Source organism: Acomys russatus, unplaced genomic scaffold (assembly GCF_903995435.1).
Source record: "Acomys russatus unplaced genomic scaffold, mAcoRus1.1, whole genome shotgun sequence".
NCBI lineage: Eukaryota > Metazoa > Chordata > Mammalia > Rodentia > Muridae > Acomys > Acomys russatus.
The window spans coordinates 1-21,906 of NW_026131757.1; the positions used below are offsets into that span (position 1 = coordinate 1).

The 21,906-nt window shown below is 49.2% G+C and overlaps 1 pseudogene; it reads left to right on the forward strand.

Moving 5' to 3' along the window:
• The first annotated feature begins 4,012 nt into the window (after positions 1-4,012).
• LOC127186449 (kelch-like protein 3) lies at positions 4,013-20,548 on the forward strand (annotated as a pseudogene).
• Positions 20,549-21,906: the final 1,358 nt, after the last annotated feature.

Sequence of the window (21,906 nt, forward strand, 5' to 3'; positions counted from 1 at the left end):
TTTATTTATTATGTATACAGTGTTCTGCCTGCATGTATAACTGCAGGCCAGAAGAGGGCACTGGATCTCATTGAAGATGGTTGTGAGCCACCATATGGTTGCTGGAAACTGAACTCAGGACCTTTGGAAGGGCAGCCAGTACTCTTAGCCTCCGAGCCTTCTCTCCAGCCCTCTTTTCTGCATTTTAATAGTCTCTTTTAGCAAAGTCTTCACGCATCAATAATGATACCTTGTGTTAACCTTAACAAGACCGCACACATGTCCACCTACAGACACTGTGTGAAAAACACCCTGGTTTTCAGATGACCCAGGTGCTGAAAATGAGGCCTACCAAGGTTGAACATCTTGTCTGCGGTCAACATCTGACTAGTAATGCATTCACACTGAGCCAAGATGTGTCTGACCCCCACAATGCCCATTGTCTTTCTAATCCATTACTCTGTCTCTGGGCTTTGCTCTCCCACACTCTGGTTGTTAGACTCCCTATGGTTTCTGAATCTTGCCATCAGCTCTTGCCAGGGGAACCTGTTGCTTAGGAACCTGCATGGACCAGTCTTCTTCTCTACTGGACACACTTCCTTCGGATGAAATTTTTGGTGTTAGCCCTGCGGCCCCACGCACCAGGGTAAGAGAGACTCACTTCCTGCCCTGGCCCGAGGGACCGACTGGCTGGGCCTGCCTTCTGCCCAGCTCACCTGTCATGGAAGAGTCTGGACACACTCTGCTCTTGCACAGCCCAGGAAGGCCCCTCGGCCTGAGTGGAGATCCCCTGTGGCCAGGACTAGAGGCTTGATCCATGCGCGGTTACCAGTTGCTCCAGTGCGTGTGTTCCTATGGCCTTTCTCCTGGAAGCAGGATGGTGGATGTGAAAGACATGTGTTTTAAAACTCATTATGCTGGCCGTTCCCGTTCTAAGAAACCAGGCACCACATCCACTAAATAAGCTGCCATTTGACCATCCATAGTGGCAGTGTTTTCCTTGGGTTGTGCCTAGTGACCATCCCTGTCATGGTGGAGTTCAGCTCGCCCTTGTTCAGGCAGCCAGAAATCTCCAGTGAACAGAACTGCAGGCCTTTGCACAGCGACCACTGAGACCTGGGGTCAGGGCACCAGGGTACCCGAGACTCTCAAGTATGTAGCAGGTTTTAGGAGGATTGCGCGGCAGTTAGCTAGCATGATCGTTAGCCCAGGAGCAGTTCCTCATGAACCCTGCATACCCATCCTTACCCAGGGTCACCTCAGTGGACAAGTTACTATTGCTGGGCATGGTGGGATGGGATGTGTCTGTACTTCCACTAGGCTGAGGCAGGAGGATTGCTTGTCTAAGAGTTCAGGGCTAACCTACATGACAGTGAGACAGTTAATGCAGGCTTTAGGGAAGTTTATGGACACACCAAGAGTCTTTAGAGCAGTGCCTCTCAACCGTCCTGACGCTGCAGCCCTTTAATGCAACTCCTCGTGTCGTGGTGACCCCCCCCACCATAAAGTTATTCTTATTGCTACTTCAGCACTGTACTTTTGATAGTTATGAATCGTAATGTAACTATCTTGTATTTTCCAGTGGTCCCGGGTGACCTCTGTGAAGGAAGGGTCATTCATCCCAAGGAGGCTGAGAACCACTGCTGTAGGGCTACCCTAGAGGAGGGAGGTGACGTCCACCAAAAGCTGAGCTCGTTAGCAACCCCTACCCCTCACTCCACGGATCTGCCCGTGGCTGCCATTTAAGCAGGATGTGGTGTGAAGAAATGCACGATTTGCCTTTTCTTTGAGAACAGTTCTGCTGACCCAAACCAAGGGTTCTGAACAGAGGCTTGCAGGAAAGGCACATGAAGACTCAGCCTGGGAGCACTGCAGTGAGGCCAGGTCTGTGGTCTGGGAGCACTACAGTGAGGCCAGGCCTGTGGACTGGGAGCATTGTAGCGAGGCCAGGCCTGTGGTCTGGGAGCACTGCAGCGAGGCCAGACCTGTGATCTGGGAGCACTGCAGTGAAGTCAGTCTGTGGTCTGAGAGCACTGCAGTGAGGCCAGGTCTGTGGTTTGGGAGCACTACAGTGAGGCCAGGCCTGTGGTCTAGGAGCACTGCAGCGAGGTCTGTCTGTGGTCTGGGAGCACTGCAGTGAAGTCAGTCTGTGGTCTGGGAGCATTGCAGCGAGACCAGGCCTGTGGTCTGGGAGCACTACAGCGAGGCCAGGTCTGTGGTCTGGAAGCACTACAGCGAGGTCAGGTCTGTGGTTTGGGAGCACTACAGTGAGGTCAGACCTGTGGTCTAGGAGCACTGCAGCGAGGTCTGTCTGTGGTCTGGGAGCATTGCAGCGAGGTCAGTCTGTGGTCTGGGAGCACTGTAGTGAGGCCAGGCCTGTGGTCTGAGAGCACTGTAGGGAGGTCAGGCCTGGGTGTCTTGGTTTGCTCTGGAAGAGATTAGAGGTCAGAACAGACCCCTGAGCTTTGAGGACTTTGTGACCCACATTGGATCACGGATACTGTGGACTGGTTCTAAAGAACCGTGACCCACGATATGGGTAGTGGGAGTCTGGTATCATGGCTGTTCTTGTGTAATGGTTGGCACATTGGGATTTTCTTCTCCTGAGGTTTGCCCTTCTCCCAGTACACATGGTATAGATGACCCCCGCTCTTCAGTAACACAGAGTGAGGAAGTAGAAAACTGTGATAAGTCAGCGTGGCAGAAATGGTTAATGGCACATCATCAAGAAATCCCTCGAGGCCAAGGGTTAAAAATGTGCTTCTCCATGTTTGCTTCTACGGCAGAGCTCTTGCACCTCCCAGGGCGTGTTAGAATGGATTTCCGGCCAAACTCTGGACCTCCTGAATTGGAAACTTGAGGCGGGGCCCAGAAATTCATGTTTTTGCAACCCTGAAGTTTGAGAACTGCGAGGTGGCTAGGACAGGGTTCGGGCTTGTGTTGGCTAGCTGACACGGTCCCGTTCCCCGCCTCGGAAAAAGGGTGCTGAAATGCCAAGAAGGGGCCAGTGTTACCATGATGGGAGCCGGGGGAGGTGGCTCAAGTTTATCACACCATGCAGACTATTGTTATTGCTGAGACTTTGATCCTTTCGTATCAATAGCACGTACAACTGTTCTGAGAGTGTGGACGCCATAGTGGTGCTGCAGCTCATCACAGAGCCAGAACATGCCTTTGGTTTTGGCCACTCCCAGCAGCAAGAAGTACATATGAATTGCTATCCAAAAACATACATTTAAATGTGTATAACCAGGATGAATATTCATAAAATAACACCCTGAGTGTCTAATCTCTTTTGCTGTTCAACTTGATGTATTAGTCACAACCCATGACTTGCTTTCATGACGCCCTAGTGAAATGCAGCCCACAGGGGCCAATGCTGACGTGGACCACAGTTTCTGTCTGGAATAGGAAGAGGAACCATGGCAGTCCCACCTCAGTGTCAGCTGGGCTTGGCTTCTGTGTCTGCTCTGCCTCCCTTTGCTAAGTGACCTCTGGCCTTTACATTCTCATCTGTCTGTCACAGTGACAAGAAGATGACAACACACACTGCACACTTGGATGGCTGTGTTAGCCACGGCCTTACTTGTAGGAGGGGGAAAAAACCCCACTTCAAGCACCATTTTCAGAGCACTGTCAGTTAAATAACTCTGACGCCACAAAGCAGTACCCTTCGATGTCTAGATACTTAGAGATACTTATGTGCAGTGATATTATCCTAAAATGTATTGAAAACCTGTTCTTTCCACCTCAAATATGTTTGTCTCAATATAAAAACCGTTCCCCCATCTTTTGGGTACCAATATTGTAGTATATGCTGCCATTCCTACAACATCACCCTGGGTGGGGGTGTTCGGAAGGCGTGTGCCTACGCTTGGGCTTCTGTGCTGCGCAGGCTTTTCTTGACTGAGCGTCACTCCCAGCGACTCCTGTATGTAGCGCCGCAAACTTGCAGGCAGCACGTGGAAGGGCCACGGGTTGGCGATCCACTCCCACGTGTGTTAGTTAATGTGCATCTGTCCTCTCTGGGGTCATGATTGTGGTTGGTGGCCAGGCACCTAAGGCGATCCGCAGTGTGGAGTGCTATGATTTTGAGGAGGGCCGCTGGGACCAGATAGCCGAGCTTCCCTCCAGGAGATGCAGAGCAGGGTAAGTAGCCTGGGCTGGCCCCGACTCACCTGGGTTCCAAGCAACCTTTCCCCAGCTGGCCTCTGCTCATGATGGCTGCCACGCTGGCCACGAAGCCCTGCTCCTACCTTCCCCTTTCTACCTTCACACTGGCGCTGTCTACTGTGAAGTCAGGTCTATGTGCTGACTTCGGGAATTTGCTCAAATCTGGTGAAGCTAGAGAAACAGGCAGAAGAAGAAACCAGATCCCATAGTGACTCCTACATGTGTAAAGCTGAAGGTGGCCTTCCCACAGGGAGTCAGTCCTATACCCGCCTTGCATCCTTGATGTCACCCATCAAATTGGGCAGTCACCCGCCCTCCCGACTCTCACACCTTGTTTTCCTGTGTCTCAGGTGTGGTGTTCATGGCTGGCCATGTGTATGCCGTGGTGGGGTTTAACGGTTCTCTGCGGGTGCGGACAGTGGATGTGTATGACGGCGTGAAGGACCAGTGGACTTCCATCGCGAGCATGCAGGAGCGTCGGAGCACGCTGGGAGCAGCCGTGCTCAATGACCTCCTCTATGCGGTTGGAGGCTTTGACGGCAGTACCGGTAGGTCCAGGGTGGTTGCAGTAGTACATTCCTCTGGGCGACCTCGCTCTGCTCCCGTCAGTTCTTCGGTCTAGTCTGCGTATGTGCAGAAGCGCCCTAGGAGGGAACCCACAGGAATTACTGAACTACCCTCCACTGTCATGAAGCGCTGATGTAATCCTCACACACAGAAAAGGCTTCCCGTGGTTTACAGTTGTGCAGGTTCCGGTCCACAGCCTGTGTGGACCTGCAGGGAGGGTCATTATCATGGCACAGTGTAGCGACGTGAAACCGTTCACTCCATTAGCCAGGAAGCCACAGGAAGAGGAGCCCTGTGACTTAAATCAATCACCTCAACGGCACCAGCAGCACTAAGGGTCCTCTCCCAAAGGTCTCACCCACCACCTCTCAGTACCACACCCAAGAACAAGCCTTCAGCGTAAATCTGAATCTCTAAGGGCGTTCATGATCCAAACTCCTATGTGCCTTTCTCCTTAACCACTCAGCTTTTGGGGCTAGGAACAAGCTTTCTCATGTCCTGAGGCCACAGCTGCTCCACGATAGGACGGGTTCTGAGGAGCCCCCACACTCAGAAGGGCCCCTTTCTTTCCTCTCCCATGCCTAGCAGCCTGTTTCCTCAGAGGACCAGGCATAGCAAGGGAGCTGTCTGATGGAGCAGCTCGAGGATTTTAGTCTGAGACCTTTACTGAGCAATTGAGGGAACCTGTGCCTAACCTGAAGGTTCTGTGTGCCCGATCGATTGGCTACCATTCTTTCTACTGCCCCACAGAGCCCTGCAGGCTATGGCGCCACTCACGGGGGGGGGGGGGGGCTCTCACTCCCAGATTTGATCTCACTTCAAAATGTCAACCCCAGGTCTGAAGAGAGCACTGGCTGCTTTTTCTCAGGACCGGGTGCATTTCCAGCTATTCATGTGGGCAGCTACAGTCACCTGGAGCATCTGTTGCAGGGTATTCGACGCCCTCTTCTGGCCTCCATGGACCCTGCATATACGTGGTGCACAGACATACATGCATGAAAACACTTGTACACGTAAAGATCATTTAAGAGTTTGGATTTGAACTGTTGGCATGAGTTTGGAGAGAGGTCATCCGTACTCATGACTGCAGACTGTGACTCAAACGCAGGGATATTCTTTGCCGGAGGGAAGGAAGGGCAGTCGGGATTTTTTGCTTTGTTTTCTGTTTCCCTTATTAAACATCTCTCTGAAGGCTCATCAGCGGGCATGGTCTAGGAAGAGCTATAGTGATTATTTCAGCAGGATTTGCTCCTGCTGAGGAGAAAGCCTGGCTGACTGCCGTAAAAGGGGGCTTTTGTTTTATACCAGAGAGGACGCGTGGGGTCCCGAGGTTGCTGTTCCCAAGGCCTGACTGCATGTGGTACAGGGGCTGAGTTCTTTAAGCCCCTTCTTGGCTTTCTCCCACAATGACAATATAGTTGTTATGGCTCCAGCTGGGACACGTGTGTCCCTGGCAGCAAGAAGAAGGGCGGGTTGCCCCTGAATCAGAAATGGGAAGGCCACCCCAGAATTCGCCTATCAGATGTCTGCTTAGAGCTCGGTGATACCTAGCTGCGGGGGATCTTGGGAGGAACAATTTTAGCCATCCAGCTTGTAAGTAGAGGCAGACAAGGGGTCGGGGCTGTTGTTCGGTGCATCATTGTCAGGTATTTCCTTGGCATCAAATGTTCCAGTCTGTAAGTTCAGTGGTTCATATCTGTAGTGCAGTTAAGATTGGCCCCTTGCCACCTCTCCTGCTTCTTGTATGTCGTATCTTGGTGGTCAGTGGTCGCCTTCTGTAGACTCAGGAGGTTACCATGGCCACATGGCCAGGCAGACGTGTACCAAAGATGGACCTGAGTCTGTAGTCCTGTCTTGGCCTCTCCCTGGCTGCACTGTTCCTCACATGTCAGGGTGAGGCCCATGGCTGGAGAGCGCTCACTATGTTCTTCTTCCTAGGCCTGGCATCAGTAGAAGCCTACAGCTACAAGACCAATGAATGGTTCTTCGTGGCCCCAATGAACACACGGCGGAGCAGCGTGGGTGTGGGAGTTGTGGAGGGTAAGGAGGCAGCAGAGGGTGGTGGCTGGTTCCTATCCTAGCCTGCAGGCCTTGTCCTGAGTCCAGCATTGTGCTCCTCTACTATGGCTCCACTCTTCAGGTCTGAGAGTGCTCTGAGGTAAGTTTCCACCCTCTAGTTGACAGACAAGGAAGGCTGAGACTCAGCGGGGAAGCTTCTGAGCCAAGGCTAAGAAGGGGTTTCAGCAGCTTTGGTGAGAAGAAGAGGCTTAGGGAGAGTGACAGTCTGGCCCTTGGTCATTTGTCAGTATCTTTGCTACCAGTGGGGATGGAAAGGATGTAGGGAGCCTAGAGTTCCACAAAAAAACTGGGGTAGTGAGGATGGGTGCTAATTATGCTTGGTTACTTCTCTGCTCACCTTCATTTGGTGCACACTAGCAGGGCCATGGAAAAGCAGGCCTTCATGTGGTGCATTACTAACAGGGCCATGGAAAGGCAGACTTCATGTGGGGCACACTAGGAGGGCCATGGAAGGCAGGCTTCTTTTTTAGGTCTGATGAGTCTTAGGAGAGGCTAGGTGTCGGGGTGGGGCTGAGGCGGAGGGCGTGGGTGAGATCAAAGGCCTGGCCAGAAATTTGTAGAACATCTTTTTCTCTTACTAATTCTCCCAAGCCTTCTGGAAGAACACAGGCTGGACTCATATTTTCCTGTCATATTTTTATCAGTGGGGGAACTGAGTCCTGGAGAGAGCAAGCAAAGTACTTGTATTATGATAGGAAACAGCAGAACAGTCCTCAATCCAGGTCTTCAGACTCTGAGTCTAGATTCTGAGCCCATTCTCAGCTACTGATAGGTAGGAGTTTGTGAACTCAGTACCAACATTGAGAGTATGAGTTGAACTAAAGTGTTAGAGATGATGGGCCAATGCATATTTATTAGTCTGTACTGATGTCTGCATGGATGTTTCCTGTGCACCTACGGGAGCACACACATGCATACACACACATACATGCACACACATACACATGTGAATAGGCACCCACACATACACGCACACATACACACATGTACACACACATGAGCCTAATGTGCAGTGAGATTGTGTCTTTGTTTTCTGTTGTTGTGATAAAACACCAAAAGCACCTCGGAGAGAGAAGAAAGGGTTTGTTTGGCATATAGATCATAGTCCATCATCAAGAAAAGCCAAAGGCAGGAACCGAGGCAGGAACTGAAGGCAGGAACCCAGGCAGAACCGAGGCAGGAAACCAAGGCTGCGACCATAGAGGAGTGATGCCTACCTGCTTGCTCTCCATTGCTTGTTCAGCCTGCTTTCTTTTATACCACCCAGGACCACTTACCTAGGGAATAACACCACCCACAGTGGACTGGGCCCTCCTCCGTCAGTTTGCAATCAAGAAAATGCCCCACAGTCCAGTCTGATGGAGGCGGCTCCTCAGCTGAGGGCCCCTCTTCACAGGTGAATCTAGTTTGTGTCAAGTTGACACACACTAACCATCATAGGCCCATGACTGTCTCTCCTCTTGGCCACTTCTTAACCCTTGCCATGGCTATTTAGTTTGACATTTCCACTTAAAAGTGTATTATCCCCGTGTAGTTGAACACATTGTCTTAGTGAGGCCAGGATTCCATATCTCTATCAGAATAAATTGCTTCTCAAGCTCTCATTCTCTTGCCGGGATAGAAGTTGCTTTGTCAGCCAGATCCAAGAGCGCTATCTAGCCACCTTCTAGTTTCTCTCTTCCTCAGCCAGAAGCATTAAACAATAGAGCTGGGGCTAAGAACATCAGACCCTTGCTAATACACTCAAGGGGAGGCCTTGGGTGGCTTCTGGCTCTAGCTGGTACAAGGTTGGAATGGTTTGATGAGGTTAGAGGGGGTGCCTCGAAGGTAGAGACAAGGCCTTTTGTCAGTGTGCCTGCTTGCAGAAATGCAGGCAATTTGTCCCCTTGGCCCCTGCACCTGAAACGCTATGGGCTGTGGGCCGCCTCAGCTGCAGAAAGTGTTTCTAAGAATGTGGAGGAGGAACTGGAGTGGACCATGTCTCACGGTGGCCGAGGACTCGGCTTTCTACACTGGTCTGTTCTCCCTCCGTCTCACTCCCACGGTTATACAGTCCTGAATGACCTTAGAATTGCAGGTGGTTACTTGTCACCTGGAACAATCTGTCATGTGGACAAGGTACAGTGTGGGTTGGAGTGTAGACAGAAATGGCCAACAGCGGAGCGGGTGCTACCGAGGATGGGAACCACCTGAGCTGGTGCGCACCGTGTGACTGGCCTGGGTTCTGGAGAGGGCCCTTCGTGAATTTGTTTTGTCAACTTTGACTTTGTGGGGTAGGAGCTGTGGTCGAGGTCTTTTTGAGAAAGGTCAATTGAAAAGGACTCAAAGAGAAAAAACAGTTCAGCAACTGTAAGAGTTCTGGGCCAGCAGCCATGATGACTCTCAAAGCTAACAACGTGATTGTGCATGTTCACATCCTAATTGTACCCTCCATATTAGGCCTCTCATAACGCACCCCTCCCAATTCTTGATTAAATAATTCTGTAATAGATTTTCCCGTGTCTTTGTTTATTTAGCCTATAGCTAGTGTCAGTTTAGGCCTGTGGCTAGCATCACAGTGTCCCGTACATCTGCTGTCCGTAGGTGAAATAGAGGTTCTTCTCTCTCCCTGTCCCCACGAAGGGGCTGTCCCATTGTATCTAAGACTAACTGTTAAACCCCATATGTTTTGAATCCTTGTCCTCACCTAATTCAGAGAACTATTTCTCAGCTTCCAGCCCAGACAGAAATGACTCTCTCACAGGAGCTAAGTGTTATTTTTTTTTAAGTTGTTGATAGTGCTTCAGGGTTCTTGTCTGTGGCTCGGAGAACAAAGGTGGCCTGCAGGAAAATCCCGGCTGCCTCAGCCCACGGTGGACACAGAGTGCTTCCCTCAGCACCTGCTCTACCAGCCAGAGTTTTCAGGAGGAGTGCTGGGGCCGGGCTTGGGTTTCTCACTGGAAAAACATTCTTCCTTATTCTTCTCACTTGTCTCTGGGAGCTTAGAGGCAGGAAGCTGGGTGTGTGGTCATGGCAGAGAACCATCCAGTGCTGGGTGTGCGGTCATGGCAGAGAAACCGTCAGCGCTGGCATCTTCTAGATATGTGTGAACCTGGTTCTCCTCAAGCAAGACTATACTGAACCCCAGTGATGCCAAGTGGGTGCTCTGTGCTGAGTACCTGAGCTCTAAGTATCTCATAGGTTCGGAGCATATAGAAGGCAGAGATGTGGAGGGAGATGTGCCCCGTGGGTGAAGAAGACAAGCTGGGTCCTCCTGGAAGGAGACCCGGAACCACAGATAAGGCAAAGGCACTTAGTGGGTTTAAAAAACGGAGCACCAGCCAAGCTCCTGTGCCACGTCAGTGTCACTGTCAGACCCTAGTCCTTTGTCTCCTCCAGGAAAGCTGTATGCTGTCGGGGGGGTTACGACGGGGCTTCCAGGCAGTGCCTGAGCACTGTGGAGCAGTACAACCAGCCACCAACGAGTGGGACATACGTGGCAGACATGAGCACCCGACGTAGTGGCGCTGGTATGTGGTATGGGAGAGCACTGGGATATAGGAGAGCATTGGGGTACATGAGAGACTAGGGTATAGGAGAGCACTGGGGTACATGAGAGCATTGGGGTACATGAGAGCACTGGGGTACAGGCTTGTGTCCTGCATTCCTCATGGCTGAGACTAGAGGCAAACAACTGGACTGTACCATATTTTCCCCTCATCCTGTCTTCATTCCTCTTGTTGTAAATAACCCCACCGCGCATGTCCAGCTGTACCTACATGTACAGATCAGCCCTTTCCAGGGACTCCTTGCTCAGTGGGGAAGGCATGGTGCCATCACTGCCTTTCTATTATTACTGTTTCCTTTGGTTTGATACAGTTTCTTTATTGCCTAGGCTAACCTCAAGCTCACCAATAGCCCAGGCTATACCAAGGCATTCTTCTGTTTGTACTCAGGCCCACATCTCTAGAGAGTACAGACCTACTATGTGCCAGGTGCTGTCACAATGCAAATCACCTTCCCTTCCTTCCTCTGGATCTCACTATGTAGCCCAGGCTGCTCTCAGACTTGTAGCCTCCTGTCTCAGCCTCTGGGATTACAGTGGTGGTCTGGCTGATGCCTCCATCCACTCACTCCTCACCTCATCTTAGTTTACCAATGTTGATTTCACTGACAAGATTTTGAAAGTAAGTCCTACCAGAGGTGGAGCACTTCACCCAAGGTTTCAGGAATTAGTGACTTGCAGAGTTACAATAACCTTTCCAGGCTTTATTCTTAACTCTTTATTCCTGGCTTTAGCTGACAAGGCCAGCTGGCCTGCCTGAAGCTTGTGCCTTTGAGGTAAGAGCCAGCATAGCAGTGCTTATGGCTGGATAAGCCTATGTCCCCTTTCCCTACTTTTCACTTACTTTGTTCCTCTCCCACATGACCATCCCAAATGGTTTTCTATTTCTTTCTTGTGGGAAGTCCAGGCACTTAGGAGCTGCCTCAACAGCCCCACCCTTTCTGCTCTGTCTCCCCCATCATCCCAGGAGCCATGGTCTGGGAGAGCAGGCAGAGGCCTTGGCCACAGTTCCTGGGGCTCCTGGTGACAGATCTGATTCTCAGTTGGGGCTGGTAGGAAGGCCTCATAATTCCTAGAAAGAGAAGCCACATGCCCTCCACAAAATTATACGTTCATTTCTCTCTCCCCTGCCCCACCTATTTTTGGAGAAGGGATGACGTATCTTCATCCTTAGCATTTTGTAAAATTAGGCTGTTTTAGTTTTTTTTTTTTTTTTTTAAAGGAAGTTTGTGTGTACATACTGTTGGGTCATCTGCATGGTTACATTTCGAAGCATGTGTTTGGAGATCTTGAGGGGGGTTGTCCCCTCGAATCCTGATGACTGGCCCCTCTTGAGTGTCTTGAAGTCAAGAAACCCGAGTTTTAGAGCTTGGCATTTCTTGACCTTGCCGCATCTACTGGGCAACCCCGCTCCCTGTCTTTGACATTTAGTACTCCGCTGTTTGCACATGCATGGGTGCCCACCTTCTCGGAGGACAGTTCATTCTTAAATCAAAAGGCTGTGATTTCACAACCCCCCTTTCCTCATAGTTAGTACTTTTAGCTTCCAGCACCTTCTCTGTACTCTAAAAATCCATATAGTGACTTGGGCCATGACAGCAAGTATGAAGGCCTGCTATGGTGACGCCTTTCCCTGCTGCCTATGCAGAAGGTGGTTGGGGCTGGGGACATCACCTGGTCCATCCTTGCCTGGAGGACCCAGAACAATGCTGTTAGGGATGCTTGTTTCTGGGAGGCCCGGTGACCTTGGCTGGAATGAGCTTTCCTCAGACTCCTTCCTCAGTCCTTCAGTCTGCTAAGAGCTGGGGACCAGTCATCAAGAGAGCTGGGAGCCTACTTACTTGTCATGCTGGGTGCTTGCCAAAGACCCTAGAGACCAAAGGCTCTATATTCCAGCTGCTTGAGGCCAGTGTGGCTCTCCATGGAAGTCTGTGAGCAGGCTGCCGAGGGTCACGGTTAAGTTATTGAGGACAGTGCCTGGGTGACTGTTAGCTCCCTCATCAGTGGACAGTGTGAGCAGAGGGACAGACACGGTAGCTGAAAGAGACTATCTCGGGGTTCAGAGGTGTCAGCTCAGAGCTTACAGAATTTTCTGAATCCGGGCAACCTGACTTCCAGTCATCATCGGCACAGCAGTGCCATCTGCTGCTAGTTTAGGGCAACTGCAGGAACCATTGGCTCCCCTGCGTGACTGCTGCCAGGATTTTACACTGCACCGTGTCATTTCAATAGTATCTGCTGGGAGCCACCACCAGCAGCCTCAGGGAAACAGAGCAGGCAAGACCAGTTCTTGACCTCATGAAGTGTGTAGCCTCCAGATCCGGTGCCCTCGGACCGGACCCACAACATGGCTGCACATCGTAGTCACCAAGACACCCTTTTTTGAGCTTCTGACCGATATCGCTGGGACTGAAGGCTCTATCTTTCCAGAAAGTTCCCAACAGAAAGATGTACCACAAAGGGTACATTGCAGTCCATGGAATCACTGAGTCATTCCAACACCCTCCATGAGTGGGAAAGAAGGAAAGGGCCACAGAGGGGAGGAGGGGCCACGTTGCTCTCTCTAGGAACCACTTTGCTCCTCTGTGGTGTATCTCCTTGTCTCATAGCAAAAGACTGTTCAGCCCCAGCAGCTCTCCTCCCCTTACCCGCCGCCCCATGGTCTGATGCCTTTTGTCATCAAGGAGAGGGCTGAAGGAACAGGCCTGCAGGGTGGTCTCCCCGGGTGACCTCAGCACCTTGCTCTGTATCAATGAATACAAGAAGTTGAGGGAAAACAAGGTAACATGGTGCATAGGCCAAAGGGGTTGTCATTTTACTGTGAGAATTAGCCTTTCTCCCTCTCTCCTCTCTTCTCTCTCTCTCTCTCTCAATGTTAGTGGATTTCTTTGCATCTTTTTAAATCCCTTTGATAGCACATGTATATACACATACGTTATTTACATTTTAAAAGCAGAAATTGGGTCGCATTGGCTTTGTACCTCAGTGTTTGCAGACTGCCTTGTCTGTCTTAATGGGGAGCCAGGCAGGGCATCACTATATCTGTTTTACAGATTAGGGCAATGAGGTCCAGGGAGACAGAACTTGCTCCCCAAGTTACCTGCTGGCAATGGCTATCCAGGGCTGGACACCAGGCCTCTTTAGATTCTGGTTCTTCTAGGGAGCCTGGGGCTGGACACTGTGTTCTGCCTTTCAGGGGTTGGGGTGCTCAGCGGACAGCTGTACGCCACTGGGGGACATGACGGACCTTTGGTGAGGAAGAGTGTTGAGGTTTACGATCCTGGGACCAACACCTGGAAGCAGGTGGCCGACATGAACATGTGCCGGCGCAATGCAGGTAATGTGACTGTTCTCTGTGGCGGTCACAGCTCTTCCTCTCTGTAGATAGCTGCTCTTGGATGATGGTAAGAGGAGCAAAACTGCCAGAGTATGTAGCTGAGCCTGAACATATGAGTGGCCATCTGTCCCAGAGGCTCCGAGTAAGGGGAAGGGCGCCCAAACGCTGGCCTCAGATCCCCTTCTCTCTCTGGTGGCAGTTGGACACCTATATTCATCAGTTGCCCCTGCACAATGGCTCTGCTGGTAGCCAGGTACAGGGCTGTGGGGGACCCAGCCAGTGTCTGTCTGAAAGGTTTTCATACTTCTACAGAGTCCCAAATTCCTTCCTGCCAGGAGAGCCAGACCCCACCTGATCCTCCAGTGTCATCTCTCCCTTTATTGTCTTCCTTGTATTTCCTGTCCCCACTTCCCTTCTGTTCTTCCATAGGAACAGCCCATCCCACAGTACTCAGGGTCATGTGTTGTGTGTGTGGCCTGCCAGGCCTGCCAAGCTGTTTCCTCTCGTGACAGTTGCTCTGAGCTGTGCCTTGTGCTGCTGTAACTTGCTTTGTGCATCTTTGCTCTGGGAAAGGGTGGGCTGGCTTTGCCCACCTCCCAGGCGAGACTAAATAACAGGAGCTGTCAAGAACCCTCATATTACCTGTTTGCTGCCATCACCGTGGAAGTGTATACAGAGGGGTGTTACTAATTTGCTCACTAGCCTGAGCCTGCTGTGATATGCATTGGCATGTGGCCTTCAGCCACACAAACAAGGACTTACAGAGCCTGTAAGGCAGTAAGTTGGCCTACAGCCTATGAATTAAGTTTTAAACATAGACATGCACAAACATTCACATTGCAGATATTGTTTATTTATCAACAAATGGGTCCTAAATTCCAATGAGATATGAGATATAAAATATGAACTACGCACCACACAGCAGATATGATATGGAGAAGTTTGTTATCTAAGCATGGGGGAGAAAGGAAAGGGGGGTCCAAGGAGAGAGAGAGAGAGAGAGAGGAGAGAGAGAGAGAGAGAGAGAGGAGAGAGGAGAGAGGAAAGAGAGAGGGAAGGAAGGAAGAGCAAGGGGGAGAGGTAAGAGAGAAGAGGTAGGTGAGTTTGTCCTTTTATTTTTTTTGTTTGTTTATTTATTTATTTATTTATTATATATGAGTGCTTTATCTGCAGAAGAGGGCAGCAAATCACATCATGGTGGTTGTGAGCCACCATGTGGGTGCTGGGAATTGAACTCAGGACCTCTGGAAGAGCAGGCAGTGCTCTTAACCGCGGAGCCATCTCTCCAGACCGAGTTTGTCCTTTTATATACTCCATGGCAGGGGCACACCCGTGCCAGATAGGCAATGACATCACAGGTTGCTAGGCAGACTGGAGCAGAATCCTAACTCCTACCATAGCATTGGTTTAAATCCTGCGTTTACATCCTTCATCAGCATCTAATTACACCACTAAATGTATCTTCAAGCTTTTACTTAACATGACTATATCACAATTTACTATCATTATTGAATAGTAATGCCATTGTTTCTACGTTACCAGTAATGCTATAGTTATTATAAATGATCCTTATATTTAAGTAATGTACACCCTTAAATGATTTCTCTAAAAGAAAAGGTCAAAAGTAGACTCTTGAGGCCAAGGAAGGATCCATGCTAGGACGCCATGCAGCAAAACAGTGTATGTTGGTCGTGCTCACACCAGTGTCAAGCGTATTAGTCAGCATTGCTAGTTACCACTTTTGAAAGCATCATCAATTAACCAAAATCAAAACCAAAACGAAACCAAACCAAAACCAAAAATGCACCATCTACTGGACTATGAGTTTTAAGTTCTTGAATAAAAGTTACATTTCCTTGCCCTTCCCAGCTTTATGAGACCTTGCCTTTTAAACAAACTTATGCTGTCAGGAATGAGAAGGAAAGCCCAGCCTGGGGTATCGTGTGTGAACTCAGATGCCTGTCTGTGAGGGGATTACAGGATATAGGATGGACACAATGTCTTATGAGGGGGTTACAGGTTCAGCCATTAGCAGCATGTAGGATGAATATACCATACAGCTCAGGAGGGAAACATGGAGCACCCTGGCATCTTGTCTCTTTCCTACAGGCTGATGGAGAGGTCTGCATGCTCTCATGAAAATTGTTCCCCCGTGCCTGTAATTTCTCTCTATAATGTGGTGGTAGCAAGTGGGGAGGATGATGCAGCAGGACATCTGTAGGACCACATAGTAATGGTGAGAGAAGTGGCCTTGCTAGGAAGGGGACCCTCTGAGCCCAGTGGCTATGGTCAGCATGCTCCTCCATTGAGTGAACTCAGATTCCAGAGTGACATCTCTGCTGTGTTACAGAAACTGGGGAAAGGAGCCTCCAGGGCACTGGGAACCATCTTCCCATGGTACTGGTCTCTGATGCTCCCACTGATCCTGTGACTTCTGATTCGTAGGGGTTTGCGCAGTGAATGGCTTCCTGTACGTGGTTGGAGGGGATGACGGATCCTGCAACCTGGCTTCAGTAGAGTACTATAACCCGATCACTGACAGTGGACACTGCTGCCAACCAACATGAGCACTGGGAGGAGTTATGCAGGTCAGCGAGCCCCAGTTCCAGGGACCACCACTCCAAGGGCCTGAACAACCTGAAGGGATGGCGCTGGCTTACCTGGGAACTGAGTGCTTCTTGTGGGGTCATGGGTAATTGTTACAGTCTTCACTGTGTGCAGTGAGGATGGTGGTGATTACTTCCCCTGGGAACCTGAAGGTAGCCTCGGAATACTTAGTAGCATACTGCCAGCAGACCAGTCCCCACTGGCCTGAGCTGTGACTGTCTTAGCCATTCCTGGTTCACTTTGTGCCAGGCATGTAGGTGGGAGAGCATAGTTATTGTTTATTAAAAATTAGAGTGGGACGATAAGACCTCCCTGTACATACTGGAAACACCAGGTCTTATAGAAGGACCACCAGGAGTTGGCAATGGGTGCCTCAAGACGCATTAGTTTTAAGTACAACAGTCAGTTAAGGGCCTGCTCTTAGGAAATGGCTCTGTTGGATTCTGGGTAACATCACACACAAGCTGTCTTTTGTTATGCCCTTTTTATGTTAGTTATATCTTGTTGTGACAAATTCCTAAGACATTCCTCTCTCTCTCCTCTCTCTCTCTTCTCTCTCTCTCTCACTCTCTCTCTCTCCTGTAGGTTACTTTGGCTCATGATTTCAGGAATTTTCAGGCTGTTGTCGCTCCATTACTTTGTTCTTCCATTGTCTCTTGGTTACTTTGTTCTTCCATTGACTCTTGGTTACTTTGTTTCTTCCATTGTCTCTTGGTTACTTTGTTTCTTCCGTTGGCTCTTGGTTACTTTGTTTCTTCCATTGTCTCTTGGTTACTTTGTTTCTTCTGTTGGCTCTTGGTTACTTGTTTCTGGGTGGTAGAGAGGCTCAACACATAGGGTTGATACAAGCAGCATGTGGGAGAATGGATCCCAGCAGCCAGGCATCAGAGAGACCCGAGTGGGTCAGGTTCAAGTGCCCTTCGGTGGCATGCCTCCAGTGACTTATTGCCTCCATTCCTCAAGTTTCTAGCATCTCCCAAAATAGCTTGGCCAGCTGGGCTCCAAGCCTTCAACACGTGCGCCTTCGGAGCGCCAACTCTAACACCCCCGCCCTGAGCCCTGTGGGCCAGTGTGTTATGTACAGTGTGTCCGTTCCCGCTCATCTTCTCAACAGCCCTCAGGCTGAGGGACTGCATCCTCTCATCTGGCAGCTGAGATGTGGAGACTAAGTAATCACCAAAGGTCGGCATATTGTCAAGAGGCACCCACCAAGCCAGAGTTCAAACGTAGGTCTGACTTCTTGTCTAAGCCACACCCCTTGTAGTGCCCCAGCCCAGGGCTGAGTAAAGAGGCTGAGAGGTGATGGGTAGACCAAGAGGTGATGGGTGTAGACTGGTACTGGATGCGCTGCCAAGTTCAGTGCAACGCAGGCCTAAGAGTTGAGTTGCTGAGGTTCAGGGATCCTCTGAAGAGGAGAAATACAAACCCAGCTTCTTATGTCTGGTATAAACATTTAGATACATGTGGTGAATGTTTATTTACTGAGCATACACAATGTGCAATCCATTATCCCAAGTATGTAAAATCGTGATCTTATGTCACATATCCCTTGGCTCCCATGCGTCCCCTCTTACTCACACATCCCATGAGAAAAGTCACTTTTGCATCTTGTTCAGGTTTCAGGATAGGGTGATTGCACTGCAGGGATGCAAGGGCTTCTTGTCACTATCTTTCCTCACTGCAATGCATTTCTTTCACTTTTCCCTCCTTTAAGCCTCTTTCTCACACTGTCACGGTTCGTTCGCTAAGACATTGGAGGCATTTTGAGCCTAGAAACAACTCTGTTCTCATGAAAATCGGGCACCCTTCCCCCTAAAGCTGCAGAAGGAAGGGCAGGCATTGCAGGATGAAGAAGTGGGTGGAGTTTTCGGGCTCTACCTCAGTGATAACGAGAATTGGGTGGGTTGAGAAGGACCTATTGGGATTTACATATGTGCTGAACAGTTCAAAAGCATGTGAGAGCCGGGTGTGGTGGCACACCCCTTTAATCCCAGCACTGGGGAGGCAGAGGCCAGGTGGCCTCTCTGTGGGTTCAAGGCCAGCCTGGTCTATAAAGAGTTTTCCAGAACAGCCAGGGCTATTACACAGAGAAACCTGTCTCAAAAAACAAAACCAAACCAAACCAACCAACCAACCAACCAAACAAACAAACACAATCAAAAGCCAGTGAGCCCACTCCAGAACTGGTGGGAGGGAGACATTCACACCATTTTGTACTCAAACCAACTGACCAAGTGAGTGCATTACCTTAAAACCTAGGGAATGGGTCTGATGCACAAAGATTTAAGGTTGATATTACTTATCTGGGCATTGCTTATATTAGTGCACCCCCTCCAAATTATAATACTTAATGATTGGCATTAGGGAAATAGTTAAATTTTCTATGGAATGTTTATTCAGTGGGTGTATTTTTCAATCTTTTTAAAAATTGAAAATAGATTTTTTTTCATACAGTATATTCTGATTATGACTTCCCTTCCTCTAACTTTTCTAGTTTTAGGTCATGAGGAAATGCTTGTGCCTGACATGTTGGGTTAGTGGAGGTTGTGTGTGCCAAGTGCTCTGGTCCCATTGGAGGAGAGGGATTTTGATAAGCTGTTAGTTCTGGAAATGGATATTGGACTCCCCGATCTAGGACTAGCTCTGGGGCTCTGGGCTAAGCATTTGGTCTGACTGAACCTCCATTGTCTAAGTTGAAAAATGGGGATAAATTAGATTGAGCCTCTGAGGGCTTTTAAGAGAATGAAATGTGATACAGTGTGTAAAGTTTGTAACAGTTGCCTGCCTGGTGTGAGTCACCACAGGCTAACGCCTTCTCCTTATTATTAGAAGCTGGGAAGTTTAAAAAAGATAATAGCTGTTCGTTTGTATGAAGGGATAAGAGGCTTTTCCTTTGTATTCTTCTGCACTTTCCAAATTTTCCATAATGAGAGCATATTTTTTTTCTAATAAAAAAAGCTTATATAAAAACACTGCATGAAGATACTACAAGAGTCTGTTTTTGGAAAGTATTTCTCAGTGAGAGAGGTATCTGCAGGACGGGTGAGGGTGCCAAGGCCTGGTGGTACCTTTTGGTTGGAGTCAAGTTCTGCCTGCCTGCAAAATGTTTCTGATGGAGTGCCCCCTTTTCTTTAGTTTCTCATCTTCAGTTAGAATATTTACAGCTATAGGAATGTGTTAAATAAATCTCTAGCAAACAGTTCAGTTGTGGGCACTTTCTGAGGTAGGATTTTAGTAGCAGTGAGCAGTGTGGGAAATAGGGATTTGTGGAGTGCTATGTGACGAGTCTGTCGACACGTGCTGTTTAAGGTCATGTTTGTGGATACAAATGCCCCATTAGGATGTGGCTGTTAGAGTGGAGACGGCCAGCTGCTAGCAGTGATAGCATGGGACCCCTGGGGACCCCACTGGCTTTGATGTAGATTCCTGGACTCCTTGGGACTCTGAATAACTTAGGAGAAGCTAGATTATAACTTTCTTTCTTTTCATGTTAGGTGTGGCTGTGATTCACAAATCCTTGTGACCCAACTCCCTGCCTGTGACTCAGCAGTGAGCATCTGGGCCATGACCGCTGATGAGAGTACCTGGAAGGCTCTGCAGTGGTTTGACAACCACCCTCCTTGTCTCGGCAGACCAGCCTCAACCCTCTCAGTGTGGACATTGATGACCCACTTTCTGTTCCCAGGTGCTTTGGTTTTTGCCTTAACAGTTGGGTTTCTGACAGCCCCAGCAGCACCCTTGGGCCTGTGTGTGTGTGTGTGTGTGTGTGTGTGTGTGTGTGTGTGTGTAAAACATTTTATTTAGTGGGGGCTGTAACTGTGTGATTGTCTACTGGATTTCAATACTACTGATCTTTCTACTGTGCTAAAACTCCTTCAAACATCTTTTGGACATGTCCCATGGGGACCCTAGACTACTAAAGAGGCTGTCTTCTGGAGGTCCAAGCAGAACTAGCCAAAAGCAGCCCTACAACTATGTGTGGGACCATGACTTGACTACTGCACCCATGTGGAATTTGGGGCTTCCTCAGACTTGCTCTGCAGCCTCCATGTGCCTCCAGGTAGCAGCCCTTCCCTGTGCCATTACCTCCTCCTTGGCTGCACTCTAGGAGGCAGATGAAGAAAAAACTGTTTTGCCTTCACACCTTGACCTCTAGGCTTTGATGTCATGGAATCCAGGTTTGGAATATGTTGTCTTTTCAGCAGGGAAAACAAACTATTCAGATCATCCCTAGGTAAAACACTGGAGAGAATTAGACAAGAAAAGCAGTGAGCAAGCAAGCAAGCAAGCAAGTGAGCAAGGAAGCAGTCAATCATCCAAGCAAGCAAGCAAGTGACAAGCAAGCAAGTGATCAAATAAGCAATTGAGCAAGCAAGCAGCAAGCAAGCAAACGACCAAGCAAGCAAGCAAGTGACCAAGCAAGCAAGTGATCAATAAGCAATTGAGCAAGCAAGCAAGCAGCAAGCAAGCAAGCAAGCAAGCAAACGACCAAGCAAGCAAGTGATCAAACAAGTGATTGAGCAAGCAAGCAAGCAAGCAAGTGATCAAACAAGCGATTGAGCAAATAAGCAAGCAAGCAAGCAAGCAAGCAAGCAAACGACCAAGCAAGCAAGTGATCAAACAAGTGATTGAGCAAGCAAGCAAGCAAGCAAGTGATCAAACAAGCGATTGAGCAAATAAGCAAGCAAGCAAGCAAGCAAGTGACCAAGCAAGCAAGCAAGTGACCAAGCAAGCAAGTGATCAAACAAGCAATTGAACAAACAAGCAATCAAGCAATCAAGCAAGCCAACAAGCAAGTGAGCAAGCAAGCAAGTGAGCAATCAAGCAAGCCAGCAAGAAGCAGACAAGTGATCAAGCAAGCAAGCAATTGTGTGATTAAGTGGGCAAGCAAGTGCTCAAGCAAAGCGAGCAAGTGAGCAATCAATCAATCAATCAATCAAATGATTAAGTGACCAAGCAAACGATTGAGCAAGCAAGCAAGCAATCAAGTGATCAATTGATCAAGCAGGTGATTGAACAAGCGAGCAAATGAGCAAGTAAGCAAGCAATCAAGCGACTGAGCAAGGGTGCGAGCAGTCAAACAAGCGAGCGATCAAATGAGCGAGTAAGCGATTCCAAGCAAGCGAGCGAGCAGGCAAGCACAATCAAGCAATCAAGTGAGTGAGCAAGTGATCAAACAAGCACACAGAGAAACCAAAGTGGGATGGATTTTATTCCCACCCACAGGGGTCTCAGAGAGGGACTCTGCTTTCGAGTGTTCTCAGGGCACCAACCCTATTTATTATGCTTATTATGTAGGCTTACTTATTCATGGTATCGACACTCATGTGGAAGATACATAAAAGGTCATCCTGCCACTAAACCCAGAGATAGGTTTGTCCCTGGGTTAGGAGGGGTCGTATGTAACTCAGAGGGACGTGAATGACTTGGAAGAAATACACTGGCTGGATCTGGCCGCTAGCACTTTGTGATGACGGTCAGGGCTGCCTATAGCTTTGTCTTCCCTTTCTCATGCTTCCCTCCTCTTTCAGGGTCCTTATCCTTCCCCCAGCCTCCAGACACCCCCTTTTACTTTCTGGTGGGGAGGAGATGGTAATGGGCCCCAGACTGGAGATCATTT